Genomic DNA, 6560 nt, shown 5'->3' on the forward strand with positions numbered 1-6560 from the left:
AACTAGCTGTCGCCCGCGACTCCGTCCACGCGGAATTAAAATTAATAAGTAGCTTATGTGTTTTTCTAGATTATATTCTACATTTGTGCCAAATTTCATCAAGATCTGTTCAGCCGTTCTGAAGATACCTTCAAACAAACATCCATCCATCCATCCATCCATCCATCTAAACTTTCTAATTTATAATATTAGTATGATTTAAGTAAACTTGTTTAGTAAAGTGATCGGCGCAGTTAAAAGTCAACTTATTGTTCATTAAGTTATTAAGTTTTAATAGTTGCAGAAGTCGCCAAACTAATAGTCACTTAGAAGTTTATGAGCGAGCCTGTTAGCAGGCGGGCTGCAGTTAAGTCAAATTAAAGCGAAGTTTTATCACTAACCCACGAGTAATTCGCTCTAGTAATAAATGCAATTATTTTAAAACGTTTTCTTAGTAACACTAAGATTAATGAATTTGTGTATTAAACTATTTTAATGTACTTAAGATATTAATCGGAAAGAGATATAAGTAATTAGTTTTTTGTAAATTCGTTATTATTTTGCAACAGCTGAGACGAAAACCTCAGTTAGGTAAAAAAATTGAAATAGAAACAATGATCTAAACCAAATAATAATTTAAAATTGTAGATAGTATGTTAATTCAAAATATAAGATCAATTAGGTTCCACCGAGATTTGAACTCGGATCGCTGGATTCAAAGTCCAGAGTGCTAACCATTACACCATGGAACCGTGTTTAACAACGACTAATTTTGTCTCTTAAAAATTTTGTTTGTGCCTCAATTTAGGTCAAACAATTAAAAGTGATTGTTTATTTGCATTCCTCCGTTAAAATAAAAATACTCTAGACTTATTTGAAACTAGATTACTGATTTATTTTTTGTTGATCATTTAATAAATCACATTTGATACTTCGTCAAAATCAAACAACGTAACCTTGTAACGGCGAGCATAAAATATTATTTATTTTTTTGAAATTAGAACTTCACAATTGTTTACCTTTTTTCAAATTTCGATTACATATTTATTGTAATAATAATATCAAACGAACTTCTAAACAATGTTGCGTCAGTTTTTTTTTTCTTTTTATACACAAAGGTGTTACAATAAAATCGAACGAAAAATCCAAATTGATTCATTCACTTTAATAAACTTTTATCGACACCTCACCTCACTATGAAGCTAAGCGATTAAAATAGGTTACAATGTTTCAGTATTTAACTGAAGTGATGTTAAAATCTTCAGTTAAATCCGTGTTCAGAGCTCGACTCGACTTAAGTGGTTTGCGAAATCTTTGTGTATCTTTTTATTAAAGCTTCCAGTGAAAGCTCTTGCGTGTCGAACTTCAAGTTTCGAGACTCTCAACTTTGGTCTTAAACGTAACTTCACATTTTATAAGCTACTTCTTTGATACGCTATTACAATAAACCTTCACGCCTTTATTACCCTAATGAGGTGGACAGGAATAGTTTTTTCGATGCGTAATTTTAAATAAAATCTAATTTATGAATTAATCCTTTAAGTAAATTAAAAGCAAATAAAACTATTTCTAATTTCAAAGTACTTTTAGGTTACGAATTATCTAAATTATAAAAAAAAAGATACAATTCAAGACAAATTCGTAGCAAATCTGTAACTTGTTAATAAATAATTTTAAACAAAGTACTTTAAAGAGACTTCGGGAAGTATGTTTTTTGGATTAACAAAAAGTCAGGTTCCACCGAGATTTGAACTCGGATCGCTGGATTCAGAGTCCAGAGTGCTAACCATTACACCATGGAACCAGCTGTGCAAATATGTCAAAAATAGAAATCGTACAAATTACCAACTAACGTTAAACTAAACATAGATACTGAAGAACAATACATTTTATTTGTTTAGCTTTACAAATACAGATGTAATTGAATGAAAACTATGAAATAAATGTATACACTTGAATAATTAAAAGAACCTTACTAATATGAAAAACTAATTGTTTAACTGTCGTTAAATACTTAAGGTTAAATTATTAAGTCTATTCATTGAAAATTTACAATTTTTTTATATTATAAGGCGGCAAACGAACAGGCGAGTCCGCCTAAATAGCAAAGTGACCTTCCTTCAATATATCCTCTTCCTATGCGTCCCAACCTCCTTTAAATCCATTCCCCTTCCCATCCTTTCCTTATAACAAAAGGGTGAGATTAGAACGCGGATTAAAAAAAGGCCTCCAGTACCACTCTCATCAGACGAAACGCGGAATTGCTTCCACTTGACGCCTGTCTTCTGTTTTATTTAATTTCCACTTGAGCGCGTTTAATGATACAGTAAAAAATATTTGTGACTTGTGCTTTTAACTTCTTACTAATTATTAATAGTATTAAACATATACCAATAAACTTTATGTTATTTAAAATACAATGTACTAGCTCAATCAGTAATCTAGTTTGAAGTGAGTCTTGAAGATTTAATATAAAGTTTGGAGTTTCGTATCCAGGCAACATTATGTTTCGACGGAATTTCCATTAATAATTCTCTTTAGTCACCACCATTTTCTATTTTAATACTTTCTTTGACATTTTCACTGTTTTACCAATATTATTAATGCGAAAGTTTGGATAGATGGATGGATGTTTCTTACAAGGTATCTCCAGAAAGGTTCAAAGAATCTTGATGAAATTTAGCCTAGATGTAGAACATAGTTGGGAAGAACACGTGCGGATGGAGTCGCGTGCGTCAGTTAGTGTAAAATAAAAACATCTAATATATAAAATTCTCGTGTCACAGTTTTCGTCACCGTACTCCTCCGAAACGGCTTTACCGATTCTCGTGAAATTTTGTGAGCATATTCAGTAGGTCTGAGAATCGGCCAACATCTATTTTGCATTTTTTTTTCTTAACTGCGCGCGGACGGAGTGGCGGGCGATAGCTAGTAACCTATACTTTTTTCAATACCGCGGGCGACTGCTAATAGATTTATATAACTATACTTAAATAGTATAAATAAATAGAATTGAATATAATAACTTTCATCATAATAAAACTTAACGATATGGCACTGCATAAAATGAACATACCATAATACCTTTTCAATTGGGTTTAAAAATATATCGAAGCTGTTGTCAACGCCATCTTGCGTTCAGATCGCAACTTCTGACTTCTCGAGTTTCAAAGCAACTATGAATACGGCTCGTTACTGTGTCTAAGTAGAGACGTCTTTCATGACCTCTTATACCAAGATTACACCACCTAGGCGTTTTGTACCTTTCATTTCTATGCAGCCAGTATTACATCCTTACAACTTACTGCTTCAGTCATTTTGTCACCTTGGTTTAGTATGAGATATTCTACACTACGGGACTCTTGCTATGTATTTTAAAATAATACCATAAATATATAACCTATAAATACTTAATGCGGAGCATAAGTCAGGCCAAAATAATGTCACCGAAAAACTTTTTTTGAATTATCAGTGTTGACATTTACAATACAATATGTTATTTCCAAAATCGATTCTCGATTAGATGTGATGCTTATTTGAAACATTTTATCTATAGGTATCTATGAATACATTAATTACGTTTTTGCTGAAATTACAATTGTTATTTATAAAACATTAAACAATATACAGTGAAACTTGTTTAAGTGGGACCTGGATAAGTGAGAAACCTCCATAACTGGAACTCATGCTGAGGTCCCAACACTTTGGCACTGAATTACCTCTGTTAGTGGGACGAGGTAAACCTCTATACCTGGGATTTGTTCTTTCCATTTATCATCATAGTTACCTCTATAACTGAGACAGCGAGTAAATTTTATATGCATAAACCTCTGTAACTGAGATAACATTGTTTGTTTACTCATTCTTATTCTACCCACAAATTCCACACGTATTTCCAAGTACGTAAGTACAAATCTTGAGCTTCAATTACCTTCAGTTTTAGTTTCGCTTTACTATCATACAGATGTTTATTTGAAAAATGTCAAAACGAAAACTACAATCGTTAACATTGTGTAACTGAAATAATCTGTATTCTCACCTCTATTAATGGAACCCTCTGTAAATGAGACAGATATTTATTTATACCTGTATATCTGAGACACTGGGTAAGTGGAATACCTCTATAAGTGAAACGACATTGCAGGTCCCTTGATGTCTCACTTAACCAGGTTTCACTGTACTTACAACAATATTACAATGACCTTGATACTCTAAGCTTAAACGAAATTAACCTTAAACGACTTTAAATTCTTTATTCAATTGTTAAATAAATAAAGCAAGGAATGTTCACTTTTCATACTTAAGGAAGAAAGCACTCAATTCAAGCTTGAAAAAGCGCTGAAATTTTTACTTAACTTACAGCACTCAACTCGTGTGCGGACGTTGAAATAGACAAAGTTAGCTTTATAATTTAACTATCGAAAATAATCCTTATAACAAAGAGCTTAAAGTTCATTTTACTGTTACAGGATTCAAATAGAAATAGGTTCGCTCCTTATCAAGAAATAAGTATTCAACGAGCCTACGAAAAACATTTTTTTCAGTTCCGTTAGTCACGTGTTCGATTTCATCTGAGGTGGTGTGCGAAATTTACTATCGGACGTATAAAATTCATACGATAGCTTTAGTTACTAATCATGTTTTTGGCCTGCTTTTTTTAATTTAAAAGAGCATTTTAGATTGAATGAGATGACAATTTACTTATGTATAAGTGCCGTCAATGTAAATCCACTGTTAGATGTATTGACACCTTTAATTCTTTTACTGACATACTCAAAGACATTATATGAATACGTAAGCGGACCTAAATTGTAAAAATTTAATACGTAACAGTTTTGTACTTTAAAATATGCACAAAATAATTTAATATGTGCGATACATGCGATAAAAATGTTTTTTTTATTTTATTATTTATACTGCTGTATGTAAAACAAGATTTTTATCAGAATGTAATGGTTTGAAAGCGCGTTAAATTGATGTTAGCTTAACACGAAAGTACCTAAGTAACTGTATTTCAGGTAAGTAAATTAAAATTATGTAAGCAAGTCAATAAATTTTAAATGTGATTTTCATTTTGTCATAACGTATTTTAACATTAATTGAGAGCTTTAATTATTATGCGTTTCCACTGCTGCAAACAGAGAACGATGTGTGCAGATGTTTAACAGTGAAAATTCAACTTTACGCTTTTTAACCGTACAATTTACTACTAAGTAGAAATGATTTATTTGAATCTATGTCGCCATCAAATAGAGACATGATTTAGAAAGACCACGGTTATTCCCCGGAGATTATTTCAATATCAATAATGGGTTTCATATATAAATCTGTATGAACAGAACTAGACCTTTTTGTTATCGAATATACCGATATATCGGAATAGCCTAGTTAAAACATGCTACATGCATCACGGTACGTCCACAGGGACTAAAGAAATATTAATAAGCACCATGCACTCTTGAGGATAAAAAAAATGAATTAAAAAGTATTAAACGTTAATGGAATGAATCCGATTTCTTTAAATTAAGTTCAACATTCGACTATTGTCCCCAATCATATTCTAGCACAATGTACAAGCTTGGAATGGTGATTTGAATAAGGAATTTCACTTTAATATTACAGAAAATATGTATTAAGAATGTAAAATCATGTGGCACAAAATTTATAGAATGCCACTAGAACAAAAGATTAAATTCTATTGCCTTATAGTAACTTAAGCCTCCATAACATCGTACTAAGTCAGAATTGACATACAGATTAATGGAACATTTTAGTAATATCTGGTAGCACTAAGTTCGGTGTCACTAATTGACGTTCAATACTTGAAAAGGCTTTAGACGGCGACATGTTACTAAGTTGACAGACGAAGCTTTCAACATCTAAGTAGTAAGGATTATTTACCTAAAAAAAAAGATTCTAGAATATTCGTAAGTGTATTTCAGTGGTGTTTTAAATTGGATATTTGGCTACTCGAATTTGCAAATATCCGTTGTTACATTTACGAAGATAATATAATATAATCCGTAGGCTAATGTGTAGATAAATTTAATTATAAACAAATTTGCCCATCGTTCAATTTTGTCGAAGCACAAATAACGTTTCGCCTAAAGTCTGTGTGACCTTATATTATTAATTTATGCAATATTATATATGATTTAAATACCTTGGGCATATTCTTGCTGATGACCTTAAAGACGATGACGATGTTGAAAGGGAACGCAGGGCCCTGGCGGCTCGAGGGAACATGTTAGACCGCAGATTTTCTCGATGTACGGATCAGGTAAAAATAACACTGTTTAAAGCATATTGTCAAGGCTTGTACACGGGGAGTTTGTGGTTTGCTTGTTCCCAAAGGTCTTTGGATGCCCTGCGCATACAATATAATAACGTTTTCAGGATGTTGATGAAACTCCCCCGATTCTGTAGTGCCTCCGTCATGTTTGCCCAGGCTCAAACCGACGGATTCCATGCAATTATCAGAAAAAAGGTAGCGTCACTGGTGAGGAGGCTCCGGGAGAGTGACAACAGCATCCTGAAAGCAATAGCTAGCGACCCTAAGGCGCCTGTGCTGAGACATCTCG

At 32.5% G+C, this 6560-nt stretch overlaps 2 non-coding genes across 2 annotated transcripts; both read right to left on the minus strand.

Moving 5' to 3' along the window:
* Positions 1-659: 659 nt before the first annotated feature.
* Trnaq-uug lies at positions 660-731 on the minus strand. The gene has a single exon. It is a non-coding gene; the product is annotated as a tRNA-Gln (tRNA).
* A 980-nt stretch (positions 732-1711) lies between these two features.
* Positions 1712-1783, minus strand: Trnaq-cug. The gene has a single exon. It is a non-coding gene; the product is annotated as a tRNA-Gln (tRNA).
* Between the last annotated feature and the right edge of the window lie 4777 nt (positions 1784-6560).

The sequence above is a fragment of the Papilio machaon genome, chromosome 1, assembly GCF_912999745.1.
Source record: "Papilio machaon chromosome 1, ilPapMach1.1, whole genome shotgun sequence".
Lineage (NCBI taxonomy): Eukaryota > Metazoa > Arthropoda > Insecta > Lepidoptera > Papilionidae > Papilio > Papilio machaon.